Genomic DNA, 22,468 nt, shown 5'->3' with positions numbered 1-22,468 from the left:
TCATATAAAAAATGTTATTATATTTGAATGTATCCGTACGGTGTGCCCCCCAAAATAAATTTTACTGGTGGGCTCTAGATACCCCAGTCCGACGCTGAACATGGTTATAACGGAAAATAACAGAATCCATAAGACGGAAGTCAAAACAGAAGCCTTTAAGAGGCATTCCGTTTTGATCCTTCATAATACAAGTCTATGGGCAGCAGAACGCATCCAGTCCTGGTTTCCATTATGCAGGAGTCCAGTCCTGCATAACGGAAACCAGGACAGATCCATTATGTTGCTCATAGACTTGTATTATGATGGCATTCCGTTTTGCTTTCCGTCATAATAGAAGTCTATAAGAATCATAACTAGACTTCTTAAAGGCTTCCGTTTTGACTTTCTTCTTATGGATTCCGTTATTTTCCATTATAACATGTTATAGCGGGGGAAAAAACCGGAATCCATAGCGCTGATGTGAATCTTATACACTGCTTCATTAACCCTTTCTAACTTGGGCCAGTTTTCACCTTCCTGCCCAGGCCATTTTTTGCAAATCCGACATGCGTCACTTTATGTGGTAATAACTTTGGAACACTTACTTATCCAAGCCATTCTGAGATAGTTTTCTCGTGACACATTGTACTTCATGACAGTGCTATATTTGAGTCAAAATATTTTTCCTTTATTTATAAAAAATTTACCAAAAATTTGGAAAAATTCTCAATTTTTTAAATTAGAATTTCTCTACTTTTAAAACAGATAGTAATGCCTCATAAAATAGTTATCCGTCATCATTCCCCATATGTATGCTTTATGTTGGCACTATTTTGTAAATGTTATTTTATTTTTTTAGAACAATAGAAGGTTTAGGGTACTTTCACACTTGCGTTTTTCTTTTCCGGCATAGAGTCTCGTCACAGGGGCTCTATACCGGAAAAGAACTGATCAGTTTTATCCCCATGCATTCTGAATGGAGAGTAATCCGTTCAGTTTGCATCAGGATGTCTTCAGTTCAGTCGTTTTGACTGATTAGGCAAAAGAGAAAACCGCAGCATGCTACGGTTTTATCTCCGGCGGAAAAAACGGAAGAATGCCGTATCAGGCATTTTTTCCCGTAGGAATGTATTAGTGCATTCAGAATACCGGAATGCCGGATTCATCCTTCCGTTCTGCGCATGCGCAGACTGAAAAAAAGGTGAAAAAAATAAATGCCGGATCTGTTTTGCCGGATGACACGCGGAAAGACGTATCCGGCGTTTCAATGCATTTTTTCGACTGATCAGGCATTTAAGACTGATCAGGATCCTGATCAGTCTAAGGCCTCATGCACACGACCGTTGTGTGCATCCGTTGCCGTTGTGCCGTTTTCAGTTTTTTTTCGCGGACCCATTGACTTTCAATGGGTCCGTGAAAAAAAAAAATCTGAAAATGCACCGTTTGGCAGCCGCATCCGTGATCCGTTTTTCCTGGCCGTGAAAAAAATATGACCTGTCCTATTTTTTTCACGGCCAACGGTTCACGGACCCATTCAAGTCAATGGGTCTGTGAAAAATCACGGATGCACACAAGATTGTCATCCGTGTCCGTGATCCGTGTCCGTGATCCGTGTCCGTTTTTTCCTATCATTTCAATGGCAAACTTGACTTAGATACTTTTTTCATTTTTCATGTCCGTGGATCCGCCAAAAAACAAGGAAGACCCACGGAAGAAAAAACGGTCACGGATCACGGACCTACGGACCCAGTTTTTGCGGACCTTAAAAAAAAACGGTCGTGTGCATGAGGCCTTACTAATACCATCAGTTAGCATACATTTTGCCTGATCCGGCAGGCAGTTCCAGCGACGGAACTGCTTGCCGGATCTCTCTGCCGCAAGTGTGAAAGTACCCCTAGAAGTTTAGAAGCCATTTTTAAAATTTCCAAAACCATTTTTTTAAGCACCAATTCAGTCAGTGATTTTAAGGGGTTACATAATGGAAACCACCAATTATTGACCCCATTTTAAAAACTACACCTCTCGAATTATTAAAAACTGATGTTAAAAACTTTGTTAACCCTTTAGGTGTTCCACAAGAATTAAAGGGAAATGGAGGCGAAATTTCATTTTTTATGCATATTTTTAATGTCAATCAATTTTTTTTCTTGCAACACAGCAAGGGTCAACAGCAAACTAACTAAACTAATATATTAAGGGGGGTACTGAGCACTTTGACCCCCTAAGCGTTTTACGGAATTTGAAAACACTTGGCTGTGAAAATGAAAAGTTTAATTTCTTTCAATAAAATGTTGCTTTAGCCCCAAATTTTTCATTTTCACAACGGGTAATAGGAGAAAAAGCACCCAAAATTTGTTACCCATTTTCTCCTGAATACAGCAACATCCCATATGTGGTGGTAAACTGCTGTAGGGGCACATGGCAGGACTCAGAATGGAAGTAGCGCCATATGGCTTTTGCAGCGCAGATTTTGATGGATTGTTTTACGGGCGTCATTGTTTTTTATTTTTTGAGCGATTGTCTTATGTGGGGGCTCATTTTTTGCGAAATGAGGTGACCTTTTAATTGTTACCATAATAGGGAACATAAGACTTTGATTGCTTGGTAGTACACTTTTTGTGAGGCAAGGTGAAAAAAAGGCTGTTTTGGCGTAGTTTAATTTATTTTTTATTTTTTACAGTATTCACTTGAGTGGACATACTGTATAATGTGATATTTTTTTAAAGCAGATTGTCACAGACGTGGCAATACCCAATATGTCTATTATTTTTTATTTTTGTTTAGTTTTACACAGTAAATGCCTTTTTGAACAGAATTAAATCTCATTTTTGTGTTGCCATTTTCTGAGGGCCATATATTTATATTTTTCTGGCGATTGTCTTAGGTAGGGTCTCATTTTTTGTGGAATGAGATGGCAGTTTGATTGGTACTACTTTGGGGTACATAAGACTTTATGATAGTTTGGTTTTACACTTTTTGTGAGGCAAGGTGAAAAAAAATGGCTGTTTTGGCATAGTTTTATTTTTATTTTTTTGCAGCATTCACCTGAGGGGGCATCTCATGTGATATTTTTATAGAGCAGGTTGTTATGGACGTCACAATACCTAATATGTCTATCATTTTATTTTTGTTAAGTTTTACACAGTAAATTCATTTTTGAACAGAATTAAATCTTGTTTTTGTGTTGCCATTTTCTGAGGGCCATATATTTTTATTTTTTGGGCGATTGACTTAGGTAGGATCTCAATTTTTTGTGGGATGAGATGGCGGTTTGATTGGTACCATTTTGGAGTACATAAGACTTTTTGATCCCTTGGTATTACACTTTTTGTGAGGCAAGGTGACCAAAAATTGCTTTTTTGGCATTTAACTTTTTTTTTTTTTTTTACAGCATTCACCCGTATCACCTAAGGGGGCATCTCATGTGATATTTTTATTGAGCAGGTTGTTACAGACGTGTCAATATCTGATATGTCTATCATGTCTGATATTCGTTCCATTTTGGGCTAAATATGCCTTTTTGATCACTTGGTATTACACGTTTTGTGATGGAAGGTAACCAAAAATGGCTGTTTTGGCACAGTTTTTTTTTACTGCATTCTTCTGGGTGGATCATGTAATATTTTTATAGAGCCGGTCGATATGGACACGGCAATACCTAATATGTATACCTATTTTTTTATTTATTACTTAATTATGGGAAAAGAGCGCATTTTTTTACTTGAAATTTTTTTTTTATTATGCAAAACCTTATTTAAACTTTATTTTTCCACAACCTTAGGGGGTCTGATCCCTTGTACAATGCATTACAATACTTCTGTATTGTAATGCATTGGCTGTAAGTGTATTACACACTGTAATACACTTACAGCCTTCCTGCCTGTGGGGGCTGGATCTCACAGGCTTACATTAAAGGCAGCCCCGATGCCTTCCCTGCCATCAGGTCCCATCACAGCAGCGTGGGGACCCGGTGGGGAAGGGGAGGGAGCTCCCTTTCTCCACCCACCCCGCGGTCATCGCTGACCGCGGCATAGTGAGGGTTAATGCGCCAGCATCAGTGTTTTCATCTATGCTGGTGCAGACAGCAGGGGTCTGGCTAACGGGAACAGCCGGCCCCCTGCAGTTGATCGGGCGGGCACAGCTGGTCGGGAAATCACTTCCCGCAGCGCGGTACTATTATGGCGCTATTCGGGAAGGGGTTAAATTGGAATGATCTTGTTGGACACATAATGTTTGTGTCTCAAGTTATTCATCTCCGAGCTCGGTAACTTTCTACAAACCGGATTCCAAAAAAGTTGCATTGATCCATTTCTTCTAGGCATTCTGAATAAAATATTAGAAGTTGGCACCTCCACATCATTGCATTCAGTTTTTATTCATGATTTGTATAGTGTCCCAACTTTTTTGGAATCCGGTTTGTACTAATTTAGATTTCACATGATAATCAGTGGAACCTGATTGAGGTTCGATAACACTGCTATACTACATATTTACAGTACTGCCATATGACACAACCATACATATAACAAATGGGCATGGATTGCACATCCACATGTCTTGCATTGATCCATTTCTTCTAGGCATCCTATATAATAAAATACCTCTGTGCCTGCGATGTGTCCATGCGTGTGTGCCAAAGTTAAATGTGCATGCATGATGCGCCGAGTTAAATGCGCATGCGCGATGCACTGAGTTAAATGCACGGCGCGCCGGCCAATAGAATCGCAGCGCACCACACAGCCGCCCGGACCTCCCACAAGTGCCGCCATTACAGTCCTGTCAGATACAGACATAGATACAGCAGCTGCTGCTGCCAGCAGTATTAGCCACCAGTTGCTGCCAGTGATCTCAGCACCACCAGTCAGTGCCAGCCGTCTCAGTCACCAGTCACAGTGCCCGCAGTCTCAGTCACCAGTCAGTGTCAGTCGTCTTAGCCACCAGTCACAGTGCCAGCAGTCAGCGCCACCAGTCAGTGTCAGCCGTTTCAGCAATTAGCCACATTCAGTCTCAGGCACAGCCGCAGTCTCAGCACCACCAGTCAGTGTCAGCTGACTCAGCCACCAGTCACAGTGCCAGCTGACTCAGCCACCAGTCACATTGCCCGCAGTCTCAGTTATCAGTCAGTGCCAGTCGTCTCAGCCACCAGTCAGTGCCAGTCGTCTCAGCCACCAGTCAGTGCCAGTCGTCTCAGCCACCAGTCAGTGCCAGTCGTCTCAGCCACCAGTCAGTGCCAGTCGTCTCAGCCACCAGTCAGTGCCAGCCGTCTCAGCCACCAGTCAGTGCCAGCCGTCTCAGCCACCAGTCAGTGCCAGCCGTCTCAGCCACCAGTCAGTGCCAGCCGTCTCAGCCACCAGTCAGTGCCAGCCGTCTCAGCCACCAGTCAGTGCCAGCCGTCTCAGCCACCAGTCAGTGCCAGCCGTCTCAGCCACCAGTCAGTGCCCACCGTCTCAGCCACCAGTCAGTGCCCACCGTCTCAGCCACCAGTCAGTGCCCACCGTCTCAGCCACCAGTCACAGTGCCCACAGTCTCAGCCACCAGTCACAGTGCCAGTCGTCTTAGCCACCAGTCAGTGCCAGCAGTCTCAGCACCACCAGTCAGTGCCAGCCATCTCAGCAATTAGCCGCAGTCAACAGTCTCACCCAAAGCTGCAGTCTCAGCACCACCAGTCAGTGCCAGCCATCTCAGCAATTAGCCGCAGTCAACAGTCTCACCCAAAGCTGCAGTCTCAGCACCACCAGTCAGTGCCAGCTGTCTCAGCCACCAGTCACAGTGCCTGCAGTCTCAGCCACCAGTCAGTGCCAGTTGTATTAGCCATCAGTCAGTGCCACCAGTCATATTGACAAAAGTCTCAGCAATTAGCCCCAGTCAACAGTCTCAGCCACAGCCATAGTATCAGCACCACCGGTCAGTGCTGGCAGCCAGTGCCAGCCATCTCAGCCACCAGTCACAGTGCCCACAGTACCATCCACCAGTCACAGTGCCAGCAGTCTCAGCAATCAGTCAGTGCCACCAGCCAGAGCCACCAGTCACAGTGCTAGCAGTCTCAGCAATCAGTCTCAGCACCACCAGTGCCAGCCGTCTCAGCCACCAATGACAGTGCCAGCAGTCTCAGCCACCAGTCGCTGCCAGCACTACCAGCACTACCAGTCAGTGCCAGCCGTCTCAGCCATCAGTCAGTGCCAGCCATCTCAGCCTTCAGTCTGTGCCACTAGCCACAGTGCCTGCAGTCTCAGCCACCAGTCAGTGCCAGCCATCTCAGTCATCAGTCAGTGCCACCAGTCACAGTGCCAACAGTCTCAGCCACCAGTCAGTGCCAGTCATCTCAGCCATTAGTCAGTGCCACCAGTCTCAGCCACCAGTCAGTGCCAGTCATCTCAGCCATTAGTCAGTGTCAGCAGTCTCAGCCACCAGTCAGGGCCAGCCGTCCCAGCCACCAGTCACAGTGCCAGCAGTCTCAGCCACCAGTCAGTGCCAGCAGTCTCGGCCACCAGTCAGTGCCTGCCATCTCAGCCATCAGTCAGTGCCCCCGGCCACAGCCACCAGTCACAGTGCCAGCAGTCTCAGCCACAGCCAAAAATCTCGGCCACCAGCCAGAGCTTAATGTCTAGTAATTTTATAAACATGAACATGAGGCCCTTTGAATACTTTTTGATCAAATTGCATAGGTCCACTGACCATGTTAAGGTGGCCTCTTTTGGTGGGTCTTCACACTAATTTAGGGTAGCACCACACTGCGCCAACAGCGTCCACAACACAGCACCTGCAGGCGACTAAACTCAGGAGTATGGATGAGCGGACCCGTGGGTGTTCAGGTTTGCCGGGTTCGGGACCCGAACTCAAACCCGAAACCCCAAGTCAATGGGGACCTGAACTTTGGTGTTATAGTAAGGGCTAGAGGGCTGCAAAAGTAAGCAAAATGGGGGTAAGAGCAGGAAAATTGCCCTGCAAACAAATGTGGATAGGGAAAGGACTTAAAATAATATAGAATAGAAAAAAAATTAAAAATAATAATCTTGAACTAGGAGGAGGAGGTGGTCCATATGGAGTAGGAGGTTGAGGAGGAGGTGGACTTGGCAGTGTAGGTGAAAGCGGCGGTGGAGGAGGAGGAGTTAGCCAACACTGTTTTTGTTTATTTATTTTTTATTTATTTTTTCCTTTATTTATTTATTTATAAATTTGGGAAGACCCCAAAACATTGGGAAATACAAAAGAGAATGCAAAGAGAAAGTGCGCTGGAGTATAACAATGGCTGGTATACTTGTCACAAGGTACGGACAAGTCCTGTGGGATCCATGCCTGGTTCATCTTAATGAACGTGAGCTTGTCCCCGTTGGCTGTGGACAGGCGGATGCACTTGTCTGTGATTACCCCCCCTGCTGTGCTAAACACACGTTCGGACAATACGCTTTCTGCAGGCGTAAAGGGGCAAGCTCAGGCCATGTTCCCAAATTGGAGATCCAGAAGTTGAATGGGGCAGACTCATCAGTCAGTACATGTAGGCGTGTGCACACATACTGCTCCACCTTGTTGCTGAAATGCTGCCTCCTTCTAAGATGTTCCGTATCAGCTAGTGGAGCTGGTTGTTGTGGCGTGCTGACAAAGCTTTTCCACATTTCAGCCATGCTAACCCTACCTTCTGAGGTGCTGGCGATGCCCCAGCTGCATTGGAGACTTCTTCCTCCTCCTCCTCCTCTGCCTTCGCCTTGTGCTTCCACTGAGCCCCCGCTGTCAGGTGTGAATGCCATCATCTACCATCGTGCGCTTGTACTCGCCCATCTTCCGATCACGCTCCAGTGACAAAATTAAGGACAGCGGGGATCTAGCAGGGTGGCCACCCAGTAATCACCACTGGTTAGAATGTGGGCAAGTCTGCGGTCGTTGTGCAGGCACTGCAGCATGTAGTTGCTCATGTGTGCCAGGCTGCCTAGAGGCAACGACAAGCTGTCCTCTGTAGGAGATGTATCGTCTGTGTCCTCTGGAGCCATGCTCCATTGATGCCCATAAGCTGCTTTGGGTGCCACCCGGCTGTAAACATGCTTCCCCCTCCTCATCATCCTCCTCATCCTGCATAACTGTGCCCTGGCTGGACAGTTGTTTACCTGGCCTCTGTTGGTGCAGGGACCCACCCTCCGAGCCACTTGTGAATGACTGGCCTGATAACCATAGAAATTATCTCTTCCTCCTCCTCTTCCTCCTGTGCCACATCCTCTTCCATCATCGCCCAAAGTGTTTTTTTCAAGGAGACATAGAAGTGGGATAGTAACGCTGAGGACAGCGTCATCGGCACTGGCCATGTTGGTGGAGTACTCAAAATAGCGGAACACGGCACACACGTCCCGCTGCCCGCATGGAGGCCCCATTCGTTGGTGGTGAAGTGGTGCTGTTCTGTAGTGCGACTGACCCGTGCGTGCTGCAGCTGAAACTCCACTATCACCTGCTGCTGCTCTCACAGTGTCTCCAGCATGTGCAAGGTGGAGTTCCACCTTGTGGGTACGTTACATATGAGGCGGTGAGCAGAAAGGCCGAAGTTACGCTGCAGCGCAGATAGGTGAGCAGCAGCAGGGTGAGAACGCTAAAAGCGCGCACAGACCGCCCGCACTTTCTGCAGCAGCTCTGACATATTGGGGTAATTTTTCAGGAACCTCTGCACCACCAAATTCAGCACATGCGCCAGGCAAGGGATGTGCCTCAAACTGGCTAGCCCAAGATCTGCTATGAGCTTTAGCCCATTATTGCACAACACCAGGCCTGGCTTGAGTCTCAGCGGCAACAACCACTCATTGGGCTGTTGTCCCATGCCCATCCACAGCTCCTACGCAGTGTGGGGTTTTTCCCCCAAACAGATGAGTTTCAAAACAGCCTGCTGTCGTCTCCCCCTGGCTGTGCTGAAGTTGCTGGTGAAGGTGTTACGCTGACCGGATGAGGAGGCGGTAGAGGAGGAAGCGGAGAAGGTGGAGGAGACAACAGGAGGCAACAAGAAATGTCCTGCAAACCTCGGTGGCGGTAGGACATGCGCCAAACTGCTATTCGCCTCAGGCCCAGCCGCCACTGCATTTACCTAGTGTACAATTAGGGAGATATAACGTCTCTGCCCTGCCTACTGGTCCACGTATTGGTAGTTATGTGGACTTTGCCACAGATGGCGTTGCGCAGTGTACACCTGATTTTGTCCGCCACTTGGTTGTGCAGGGCAGGGATGGCTCTCCTGGAAAAGTGGTGGCGGCTGGGAACCACGTACTGTGGTACAGCCACCGCCATAAGGTTTTTAAAAGTCTATGTCTCCACCAGATGGAATGACAGCATTTCAAAGGCCAGGAATTTTGAAGTGCTGGCATTCAGGGCCAGGGATTGCAGGTGGGTAGGGGTACTTCCTCTTTCTCTCCAGTGTTTGGGGGATAGATAGCTGAACGCTTCCATGGGACAGTGTGGACATGCTGGGTGACAGTAGTGGGGGTGGTGGTGTTGCTGCTACATCCTCTGTTTGCGGGGTGGCAGGTGCCACTGTCACTCCAGAGGGGGAGAAAGATGCTGAGACTGCAGTAGAAGAGGAAGCAAGAGGAGCCTAAGATCTTTTGTGGTTTTTCAGGTGTGCAGCTCGTGCTTTGCATTTAGATGCCTGGTCATGCAGGTGGTGCTCAGGTTTAGAACATTTATGCCTCGCTTCAGGCTCTATTGGCACAGTGTACAAACCACTCGCATCTTGTTGTCAGCCCATTAGCTGAAGAACTGCCACGCCAGGAAATTCCTGGTGTGCTCAGTCCCTGGGTGCGGTGGGCAGTAGCAGGCATACTGGCTAGGGGACAGTCACTCTTCTTTTGCACCCTGCTCCTTCTTTTGCTGTGTGGCTGGCTCTGTGTGGCCACCACCTCTTCCTCTGAACTGCACATTTCACTCGCATGACCTTGATTCCATGTGGGGTCTACGACCTCATCATTCTCTACATCATCTTCCACCCACTCTTCACCCCTGCCCTCCTTGCCGGTCTGCACACGACAGAAACCCGCAGTAGTTGGCATCTGTGTTTTGTCATCATCATCATCAAAGACGTGCTGCTGTGGTCCTCCAATGTCCATATCCTGAAACACAAGTGGTTGGGCATCAGTGCTCTCAATCTCTTCCACTTATGGGGCAGGGCTAGGTGGATGGCCCACGGAAACCCCGCCAGCAGAGTAATCAAAAAGCATAAAAGACTGCTGCATGACTTGGGGCTCAGACTACTTGGCTGATTTGAAAGGGGGTGAGGTGAAAGACAGATTCCCATGGGCTGCAGGTGCCAACTCTGCGATTTCAGCAGGGGACCGGGTGGGAGACAATGTGAAGGAACTGTAAGCACTGTCAGCCATCCAATCTTCTACCACCTCTACTTGTTCAGGCCTCACTATTCGTACACCGGTATTCAGGCCTACAAAATGTCGCCTACATGCACCTGAGGAAGGTGTTTCATTTGGGCATGTAGCTGGCACAGATCGACCACGTCCTCTCCCTGCAACAGGAGCTCCACCAGCAGCACCACGACCAGGGCCACGTCCCTTATTTATTGCTCTCCTCATTCTTTGAGGTCACCCATCGAACTAACAGACAGATTAACTATATTAATTTCCCTGTCACGTATGCAGTTCAGGTGTACCTTACACCAAAAATGGGAATATGTCACACACCGAACTAACAGATTGATTAACTATATAAATTTCCCTTTCAAGTATGCAGTGCAGGTGTGCTCACTCCAAAAAAATGGGTATATGTCACCCACTGAGCTAACAACTGAACTAACAGACAGATTAACTATTTTAATTTCCCTGTCACATATGCAGTGCAGGTGTGCTCACACCAAAAATAGGTATATGTCACCGGCCAAACTAACAGTCAGATTAACTATATTAATTTCCCTGTCACATATGCAGTGCACGTGTGTCTCACACCGAAAATAGGTATATGTCACCGGCCGAACTAACAGTCAGATATATTAATTTCCCTGTCACGTATAAAGTGCACGTGTACTGTATCTCACATCAAAATTGGGATTATGTCACCCACCGAACTAACAGACGGATTAACTATATTAATTTCCCTGTCACATATGCAGTGCTCGTGTACCTCACACCAAAAATGGGTATATGTCATTGGCCGAACTCACAACAAATCGCTATAGGTCACCCACAGAATTAACAGCCAGATTTATTATTATATTTCTGTGTCAGGGGTGCAAAGCTGGTGTATTGCACCCACAAAAAATCATTATAGGTCACCCACAAAACAAATAGCCAGATTTTTAACTCTCTCCCTTGCTTCAGCTGCCTGCTTCCTGTCCCTGCACTATTCAGAGCTGATGGGCGGTGCTACACGTGATCCAGCTTGTATAGAGGCTGGGCCACATGATGCACCAGCCAATCACAGCCATGCCATTACTAGACATGGCTGTGATGGCTTCTAAGTGCCCACAGCTCAAAATCTTGTTGATCGGCTGCCCTGCAGCCTTTCAAAAGCTTTATTAAATGCCCGAACACTGAACTCGAACCCAAACTTTCCCGGCAAAGTTCGGGTTCAGGTCCAGGTACCCGAACTCGCAAAGTTCAGTACGGACCCGAACTTTACAGTTCGGGTTCACTCAACACTACTCAGAAGCTCTCATACATACATAGCTCACATACAGTGTATACACACATTGCATAAACATTAAATATATATATATATTTACAGTCAAGAGAAAAACTAAGTTGTACATATCAGGACAAGAAAACATCACACATGTATAACAGCTTGGCCAGATGTTTGATGATCTGCATCCCCCAGTCGGACATTGCAGAGCCTCCCCTCCCCCTCTACTTTCCAGAGAAAACAAAGTTAAATTTATTCCAGGATAAGAATACTGATTGATTATACTTAGACTACGCCATCAATATTAGACTAATGCCAACTTTCAGCGGTCCTATCAGTGAGCTGTTTGAAGGGCCTCCTCTAACCACTGTAACCACAGTATAATCGGATGTAAGGAGAGGAGGAGAATTTTGCTGTCTTTTTTGCTGGCAAGTTTTCCCCTGATCTGTAGGCTGAATAGTTATACATGTGGCGTGGCCCAGGAGCAGTGGAGGATGATAGTGGTAGTGGCTCTGGCTGCAATAATTATTCACAGCCAGTGTCAAACTGGGGTGCCTAGAGCCCACCACAAAAATGTATTTTAGGGTCCACCGTACGGACAAATTTAAATATTACCTGCTCACACAGCATCAGACAGCAGCAAGATACTGTGGCACCAAAGAGGTATAGTATAATATGGGTTCAGCATGAATTTGGGACCTGCATTCTTTGAATTTAATGTAGACGATTGTGGCCCAAAAAGAGGTATAATACAGTTTGGCCTCAGCATGCATGAGCAACCTGCATTCCCTGAATTTAATGGAGGCCATCATGGCACCACTGGAGGTAATATTTAGTGTAGATTCATGTCCTAAAGAGATCATGTTGTCGTTGGCGGACAGGCACAAATGATTTTGTACAAAATGCATTTGCCAAGAATCTTACATTTATAACGTAGCATTACTATTAGTACATTTTCCATAGTGAGGATGGCACGATTGTATTTTCTTTATTATTTGTGTTTGCATTGTGTTTGTTTTTGCTTTTGCATTTTCAGCAATGGTGACGTGCACCTGCGCACTGGGATGTGCTGACTAACTCCCATTTCTTTCTTTGCAGCCGGCTATTTTCGGCGCTCCCTTAGGAATGAATGTAGGGCAGTGTGCCATCCTTCACTTTGCGTTCTCCCTTCTATAGATAAGTGCAAGTCCCAGAGGTGAGACCCCTATCTATCAGACATTGGGAGCATATGCTATCGATATACTCCCAATGTCTGAGATGATGCAACCGCTTTAACCTTTCCAAGATGATCACAGGTGTATAAAACTCAAAAAAATGTGGTGTCCCAGAATACAAACCATCCACAAACATAGCAAGAAAGTGTGGTAGGTGCCAGAGACTACAAACCACCCACATTCAAAAACTCTCACAATCAGCTAGGCAATTTGTAGCTGGGAGATACAGATCGTCAAATGGTCGGCCAAACTGTTATGTATGTGAAAGGTGCCATTAACTGTTAATCCTTTCACAAGCAGCAAAAGTCTATAGCCATAAACAACGAATACCTTGCTAGCACTTATGGAATTGTGTTCTAGATAGTCTTTGGATATCTGTTCCTACTTCCCTCAGGGATTCTCTATTGGCACATTCACTGTTCTCTCTCCAAAATTATGTTTAACCAGGCTCTGAGGCTACTGCTTGTCACAAGCAGACCCAGATTGGGATGGCTGCTGCCTCTTTATCAGGTCAAGCTAAAACTGAAGTGACTCATGCAATTTTATCTAGAAAGCGCCTCCCTCAGAGGGGAAAGCTAATTCCCACTGCTGCATCAGGGCATAATTAACAAAATGTGCCACCTACAGGCAGCTTTTGGGAATACATACTAAGCATAATACAAAGCATGAACAGATTACATAACATCAAATCAAGAACAATTTGCAAGTACTCTGTTCTCGGGTAGGGCACATTTAAGGGTAATGCATCTTACTGTAAATTGTGATCAATAGTCCTTTGGAAGGGCAGGACCCCTTGGCATACTTTGTAAGTGGTAGATGCCACTAATAGAGTGAAGTTCCTGGAGCACGTGCCCCATGTCTCCTCCATATTAATTTGGCCTGTATGTTGTTATAAATCATAATAATGGGGATAGAGATAAACTGTTAGTATTAGCTACATAGTACAGCATAACACTATGCTATTCCTACCTTAAAGGGGATTCCCATATGGACATTTATGATATATCCACAGGATTTCCATAAATCTCAGTAAGGAGTGGGTCATTCCTTTTTCAAGAACAGAATGCCAACTGAGAGTTGGCCACACATGCGTGGTTCTTCCCATTTGCTGATATGGGACTTTTGAAAATAGCCAAGTAAGAATGAAAAGGGTCCCATTCTTGACATAGGAGTGGGGTCTAGAGATGGGACCCACACCTATTGGACATTTATCGCATTTCCTGTGCCTGTGCCATATATGTGCAGATGGGAATACCCTTTTAATTTCATTACAAAAAATGATTGTCCTGATACAATATATCTCTCATATAGCAACAACATCCTATAGCATATAAAGGCTATGTACAGTCGTGGCCAAAAGTTTTGAGAATTACATAAATATTGGAAATTGGAGAAGTTGCTGCTTAAGTTTTTATAATAGCAATTTGCATATACTCCAGAATGTTATGAAGAGTGATCAGATGAATCGCATAGTCCTTCTTTGCCATGAAAATTAACTTAATCCCAACGAAAACTTTCCACTGCATTTCATTGCTGTCATTAAAGGACCTGCTGAGATCATTTCTGTAATCGTCTTGTTAACTCAGGTGAGAATGTTGATGAGCAGAAGGCTGGAGATCATTATGTCAGGCTGATTGGGTTAAAATGGCAGACTTGACCTGTTAAAAGGAGGGTGATCCTTGAAATCATTGTTATTCCATTGTTAACCATGGTGACCTGCAAAGAAACGCGTGCAGCCATCGTTGTGTTGCATAAAAATGGCTTCACAGGCAAGGATATTGTGGCTACTAAGATTGCACCTCAATCAACAATTTATAGGATCATCAAGAACTTCAAGGAAAGAGGTTCAATTCTTGTTAAGCAGGCTTCAGAGCGTCCAAGAAAGTTCAGCAAGCGCTAGGATCATCTCCTAAAGAGGATTCATCTGCGGGATCGGAGTGCCACCAGTGCAGAGCTTGCTCAGGAATGGCAGCAGGCAGGTGTGAGCGCATCTGCACGCACAGTGAGGCGAAGACTTTTGGAAGATGGCCTGGTGTCAAGAAGGGCAGCAAAGAAGCCACTTCTCTCCAAAAAAACATCAGGGACAGATTGATCTTCTGCAGAAAATATGGTGAATGGACTGCTGAGGACTGGGGCAAAGTCATATTCTCCGATGAAGCCTCTTTCCGATTGTTTGGGGCATCAGGAAAAAGGCTTGTCCGGAGAAGAAAAGGTGAGCGCTACCATCAGTCCTGTGTCATGCCAACAGTAAAGCATCCTGAGACTATTCATGTGTGGGGTTGCTTCTCATCCAAGGGAGTGGCCTCACTCACAATTTTGCCCCAAAACACAGCCATGAATAAAGAATGGTACCAAAACACCCTCCAACAGCAACTTCTTCCAACAATCCAACAACAGTTTGGTGAAGAACAATGCATTTTCCAGCACGATGGAGCACCGTGCCATAAGTCAAAAGTGATAACTAAGTGGCTCGGGGACCAAAACGTTGACATTTTGGGTCCATAGCCTGGAAACTCCCCAGATCTTAAACCCATTGAGAACTTGTGGTCAATCCTCAAGAGCCGGGTGGACAAACAAAAACCCACTAATTCTGACAAACTCCAAGAAGTGATTATGAAAGAATGGGTTGCTATCAGTCAGGAATTGGCCCAGAAGTTGATTGAGAGCGTGCCCAGTCGAATTGCAGAGGTCCTGAAAAAGAAGGGCCAACACTGCAAATACTGACTCTGCATAAATGTCATGTAATTGTCGATAAAAGCCTTTGAAACGTATGAAGTGCGTGCAATTATATTTCACTACATCACAGAAACAACTGAAACAAAGATCTAAAAGCAGTTTAGCAGCAAACTTTGTGAAAACTAATATTTGTGTCATTCTCAGAACTTTGGGCCACGACTGTACACTGTGAGGATTTGCTCTGGTAGACAGGCTTGCGGACTCAGTTCAGAGGCAATTACAACGTCTTTAACTTAAACAGTGCAGTGTTTTATTCACACATAAGTAAAGTGACAACAAAAAGGCAGTTTCAAGGAAAAACAGTCACCTTGAGTCTGGTGTTTGTTCACACCAGGCTGCAGCACATAAGTCCTTGGGTGAAGCAGAAGTCAACATGCTTTTTCCCAAACAATAAAGCAGGCCTTAGTCCCGACCCAAACTATCAGGCTCCAACACCCAGACTGACAAAGCTCCAGTATCAGATGGAGGATAGTCCACCCAGCTGAGACTGCTGGCTGGGTTTTTATCCCAAACCAAAACCCAGCCTGGAATGTGGGGAACAGCCACCCACCCTACACTTTGGCTGCTCCCAGTAAGAGCCGGCCCGGATCGGCTTTACAGCCACACTAAATAATCAATAGTGTCAGTCAGCACTATCTGCCGCTGACACTTAAAATTACCGGCTCTTGCCTCACCGAGGCCAGGAACCTCGGTGACACATATCTTCTGTCAATGACGGCCCCTTGCGCTTTCCTACATACCTCCCCCCTTTGTTCAACCCTGAGGGGGTGAACACCCGCCAGACAGTGTACCCGGGACAGGGCATCTGCATTACCCTGTAATATGCCTGCCCTGTGTCCCACGGAAAACTTAAAGTTCTGTAGAGACAAAAAACACCTGGTGTCCCGAGCATTCCTCTCTTTGGCTTGGCTCATCTACTTGAGAGGGGAGTGGTCGGTTACCAGACGGAACTTTCTTCCCAACAGGTAATAGCGGAGAGACTCGAGTGACCTCCACAGTGCCTGCTCTTTAACAGTGACCTCCACAGTGCCTGCCCCATTAACAGTGAACTCCACAGTGCCTGCCCCATTAACAGTGAACTCCACAGTGCCTGCCCCTTTAACAGTGACCTCCACAGTGCCTGCCCCTTTAACAGTGACCTCCACAGTGCCCGGCCCTTAACAGTGACCTCCACAGTGCCCACCCCTTTAACAGTGACCTCCACGGTGCCCGCCCCTTTAACAGTGACCTCCACAGTGCCTGCCCCTTTAACAGTGACCTCCACAGTGCCCGCCTCTTTAACAGTGACTTCCACAGTGAAGGCCCCTTTAACAGTGACCTCTACAGTGCCCGTCCCTTTAACAGTGACCTCCACAGTGCCCACCCCTTTAACAGTGACCTCCACGGTGCCCGCCCCTTTAACAGTGACCTCCACAGTGCCTGCCCCTTTAACAGTGACCTCTACAGTGCCCGTCCCTTTAACAGTGACCTCCACAGTGCCTGCCCCTTTAAAAGTGACTTCCACAGTGCCTGCCCCATTAACAGTGAACTCCACATTGAACGCCCCTTTAACAGTGACCTCTACAGTGCCTGCCCCTTTAACAGTGACCTCCACAGTGCCTGCCCCCTTAACAGTGACCTCCAGAGTTCCCGCCCCTTAACAGTAACCTCTATAGTGCTTTCCCCTTTAACAGTGACCTCCACAGTGCCCCCCCTTTTAACAGTGACCTCCACAGCAGCTGCCCCTTCATTAGTGGCCCTTGCCCCCTTAACAGTGAAATCCACAGTGCTCGCCCCTTTAAGAGTGACCTCCACAGCGGCCTGCCCTTTTAATAGTGACCCCTGCCCCATTAACAGTAACCTCCACAGCAGCTGTCCCTATAATTGTGGCCCCTCCCAACTTAACAGTGTCCTTCACAGCGCCCTGCCCCTTTAATAGTGGCCCCTGCCTCCTTAAAGGCCAGGGCTACATGACGACATGTGTCGAGCAACATTTTGTTGTGCCAATGTCGCGCAACAATTTTTATAATGATAGGCTATGGTGTTGCACTGCGACATGTGACATGCTGCGACTGCAACATGACAGTCGCAAAAAATCCATCCAAGATGGATGCATGTAGCAGTGTAGTTGTGCCCTATGTGTTGTGCATCCTAAAGCTGACCTACAGCAGTGAAGAAAAATGGCTGGGTTGTTATGGAAACCTGGAGTAAAACTGTGTGTATGTGGAGACTAAGGGCCTGCAAGTTTCTATTGGCTGATAAGGGACATGTGACCGTGTGTATGGCAGTTGGGATATGAAGAGAAAGACTTGCAGGCTTGTATTGGCTAATGCAGGTCATTTTTTGGGAATATCTCAGGAACGGTATGTCCTAGAGAGCTGTGACCCCCACAAGATTTATTTCCAGGTAGCAAGGGATGTGTATACCAAGTTTCGTCGAAATCGATGGTTGCTTTTTTAATGATCGCAGAACATACATACAGTGCCTTGCAAAAGTATTCACCCCCCTTGACTTTTTTTTGTATTTTTGTGCCTCACAACCTGCAATTAACATGAATTGTTTGAGGATTTGCATCATTTAATTTACAGAACATGCCCACAACTTTGAAGATGTTTTTTTTATTTATTCTGAAGCAAACAACAAATAGGACAAAATAACAGAAAAAGTCAATGCATTGTAGAGCCACCTTTTGCGGCAATCACAGCTCCAAGTCGCTTTGGATAAGTCTCTATGAGCTTGCCACATCTCGTCACTGTGCTTTTGCCCATTCCTTCTTGCAAAACTGCTTCATCAGGCACCTTGGCTAAATGCGCCGGAGGGTCCTGTGACCTCCCCATGTTGGTGATCGCAGCAAACCACAGGTCAATTCAGACCTGCGGTTTCGGAAGTTTCTGATCAGAAACTTAAAATAACCTTTATTTTAATGTTTAACCCCCCCCCCCCACTGCCCTCATTGTTATCTGCCGGCGGGCGCAGCGGGGGGGGGGGGGGGTGAGGGGAGTGCGGCAGGGAGGGCGGGGCGGGCGGGCATGCGATCATCCGCCCGCCCCCTTTCTCAGGATAGCCGAGCGGTTTGCAGAGTGTCAGACACTCTGCTTGAAACGCCTGACATCTGTTCTGGCACAGATGTCAGGCGTTTAACCCCTTCCATGCCGCGGTCCGTAGGGACCGTTGTATGGAAGAGGTTAAGAGGGAGGGAGCTCCCTCACTCTCCTATCGGGGGCTGCTGTGCCTTTTCAGCCCCCGATGGGAGATGGAGGGGACCCCCCTCTGTCCCCATCACCCACTGCACTGCTGTGGCAGCGAGTGATGGTTACCATGGCAACCGGACGCCTTCACAGGCGTCCGGCTGTCCATGGTACTGATCAGAGGCTGTCCATGGTGCTGATCAGAGGCTGTCCATGGTGCTGATTAGACTTTTGCTAAAGGCAGAAGTCTAATCAGACTTTGTAAAGTGAAAATACAGTACAGTACACTATATAGTGTACTGTACTGTATTATACAGACATGAGACCCACTGGATCTTCAAGAAACAAGTGGGCCTGGGTCAAAAAAATGTACAAAAAAAGTGAAAAAAAAGTAAAAATAAAATATAACACATTTATCACTGATAAAAAATGAAAAAAAAAAAATTTCCTACACATGTTTGATATCACAGCGTCCATAACGACCTGATCTATAAAACGATCATGTTACTTTACCCGCATGGTGAAAGCCATAAAAAAATTTAATAAAAAACTATGATGAAATTGAAATTTTGCCCACCAAAAAGGTAATAAAAGTGATCAAAAAAGTCGTATGTACGCCAAAATAGTACCAATCAAACCATCACCTGATCCCGCAAAAAATGAGACCCTACCTAAGATAATCGCCCAAAAACTGAAAAACTATGGCTCTCAGAATATGGAGACACTAAAACATGATTTCTTTTCTTTTTTTTGTTTCAAAAATTAAATAATTGTGTAAAACTTACATAAATAAAAGAAAGTATACATATTAGGTATCGCTGCATCCGTAATAACCTGCTCTATAAAAATATCACATGACCTAACCCCTCAGGTGTAAAAAAAAAGAAAAACTGTAAAAATAGCAATTTTTTGTCACCTTACATCACAAAAAGTGTAATAGCAAGCGATCAAAAAGTCATACACACCCCAAAATAGTGCCAATCAAACCGTCATCTCATCCCGCAAAAATCACACCCTACTCAAGATATTTGCCCAAAAACTGAAAAAACTATGGCTCTCAGACTATGGAGACACTAAAACATGATTTTTTTTGTTTAAAAAATGAAATCATTGTGTAAAACTTACATATATATAAAAAAAAATGTATACATATTAGGTATTGCCGCGTTCGTGACAACCTGGTCTATAAAAATATTACATGATCTAACCTGTCAGATGAATGTTGTAAATAACAAAAAATAAAAACGGTGCCAAAACAGCTATTTCTTGTTACCTTGCCTCACAAAAAGTGTAATATAGAGCAACCAAAAATCATATATACCCTAAACTAGTACCAACAATACTGCCACCCTATCCCGTAGTTTCTAAAATGGGGTAACTTTTTTGGAGTTTCTACTCTAGTGGTGCATCAGGGGGGGCTTCAAATGTGACATGGTGTCAAAAAACTGGTCCAGCAACATCTGCCTTCCAAAGCCGTATGGCAGGCATGGCCAACTTGAGGCTCTCCAGCTGTTGTAAAACTACAACTCCCACCATGCCCTGCTGTAGGCTAATAGCTGTAGGCAGTCTGGGCATGCTGGGAGTTGTAGTTTTGCAACAGCTGGAGAGCCTCAGGTTGGCCATCCCTGCCGTATGGCATTACTTTCCTTCTGTGCCCTGCCGTGTGCCCGTACAGCGGTTTACGACCCCATATGGGGTGTTTCTGTAAACGAAAGAATCATAGCAATAAATATTGAGTTTTGTTTGGCTGTTAACCCTTGCCTTGTAACTGGAAAAAAATTATTACAATGGAAAATCTGCCCAAAAAGTTACATTTTGAAATTGTATCTCTATTTTCCATTAATTCTTTTGGAACATCTAAAGGGTTAACAAAGTTTGCAAAATCTGTTTTGAATACCTTGAGGGGTGTAGTTTCTTAGATGGGGTCACTTTTATGGAGTTTCTACTCTAGGGGTGCATCAGGGGGGCTTCAAATGGGACATGGTGTCAAAAAAAACAGTCCAGCAAAACCTGACTTCCAAAAACCGTATGGCATTCCTTTCGTTCTGCGCCCTGCCGTGTGCTCGTACAGCGGTTTACGACCACATATGGGGTGTTTTTGTAAACTACAGAATCACGGCCATAAATATTGAGTTTGGTTTGGCTTTTAACCCTTGCTTTGTAACTGGAAAAAAATTATTAAAATGGAAAATCTGCCAAAAAAGTGAAATTTTGAAATTGTATCTCTTTTTTCCATTAATTCTTGTGGAACACCTAAAGGGTTAACGACGTTTGTAAAATCAGTTTTGAATACCTTGAGGGGTGTATTTTCTAGAATGGGGTTATTCTTTGGTGGTTTCTATTATGTAAGCCTCGCAAAGTAACTTCAGACCTGAACTGGTCCCTAAAAAGTGGGTTTTTGAAAATTTCGGAAAAATTTCAAGATTTGCTTCAAAACTTCTAAGCCTTGTAACATCCCCCGAAAATAAAATATCATTGCCAAATTGATCCAAACACAAGGTAGACATATGGGGAATGTAAAGTAATAACTATTTTTGTAGGTATTACTATGTATTATAGAAGTTGAAACTTGGAAATTTGCAATTTTTTACAAATTTTTTGTAAATTTGGTATTTTTTATAACTAAAAATGAATTTTTTTGACTTAATTTTACCAGTGTCATGAAGTACGATATGTGACGAAAAACCTGTCTCAGAATGGCCTGGATAAGTCAAAGTGTTTTAAAGTTATCACCACTTAAAGTGACACTGGTCAGATTTGCAAAAAATGCCCTGGACCTTAAGGTGAAATAAGGCTGTGTCCTAAAGGAGTTAAGTCTGACCACAGGTTTTCTATTGGATTGAGATCTGGGCTTTGACTAGGCCATTCCAACACATTTACATGTTTCCCCTTAAACCACTCAAGTGTTGCTTTAGCAGTGTGTTTGGGGTTATTGTCCTGCTGGAAGGTGAACCTCTGTCCTAGCCTCAAATCACGCACAGAGTGGTACAGGTTTTGCTGAAGAATATCCCTGTATTTAGCACCATCTATATTTCCCTCAACTCTGACCAGTTTCCCAGTCCTGGCTGCTGAAAAACAACCCCACAGCATGATGCTGCCACCACCATGTTTCACTGTGGGGATGGTGTTCTTTGGGTGATGTGATGTGTTGGGTTTGCACCAGACATAACGTTTTCTTTGATGGCTGAAAAGTTCAATTTTATTCTCATCAGACCAGAGCACCTTCCTCCATACATTTTGGGAGTCTCCCACATACCTTTCTGCAAACTCACAATGTGCCTTTTTGTTTTTAGCTGAAAGTAATGGCTTTCTTCTGCCCACTCTGCCATAAAGCCCCACTCTATCGAGCATACGGCTTATTGTCCTCCTATGTCCTCCTCCAGATACTCCAGTCTCTGCTGTGGAACTCTGCCGCTCCTCCAGGGTTACCTTAGGTCTCTCTGCTGCCTCTCTGATTAATGCCCTACTTGCCTGGTCCATGAGTTTTGGTGGGCGGCCGTCTCTTGGCAGGTTTGCAGTTGTGCCATGTTCTTTCCATTTGGTTATGATAGATTTGATGGTGCTCCTGGGCATTATCAAAGATTTGGATATTTTTTTATAACCTAACCCTGACTTATACTTCTCAACAACATTGTCCTTTACTTGTTTGGAGAGTTCCTTGGTCTTCATGGCAGTGTTTTGTTAGTGATTTCTCTTGCTTAGATGTTGCAGCCTTTGGGGCCTCTCAAAAAAGGTGTGTATATGTAATGACAGATCATGTGACACTTAGATTGCAGA

At 45.4% G+C, this 22,468-nt stretch overlaps 1 protein-coding gene across 1 annotated transcript in view; it reads left to right on the top strand.

The window, feature by feature from the left end:
• The window catches only part of LOC122928684, a 104,694-nt gene that overhangs the window by 62,107 nt on the left and 20,119 nt on the right, over positions 1–22,468 (top strand). The window lies entirely within an intron of this gene.

This window comes from Bufo gargarizans, chromosome 1, assembly GCF_014858855.1.
Source record: "Bufo gargarizans isolate SCDJY-AF-19 chromosome 1, ASM1485885v1, whole genome shotgun sequence".
Classification (NCBI taxonomy): Eukaryota; Metazoa; Chordata; class Amphibia; order Anura; family Bufonidae; genus Bufo; species Bufo gargarizans.
This window is presented reverse-complemented; position numbering and strand designations above follow the sequence as displayed.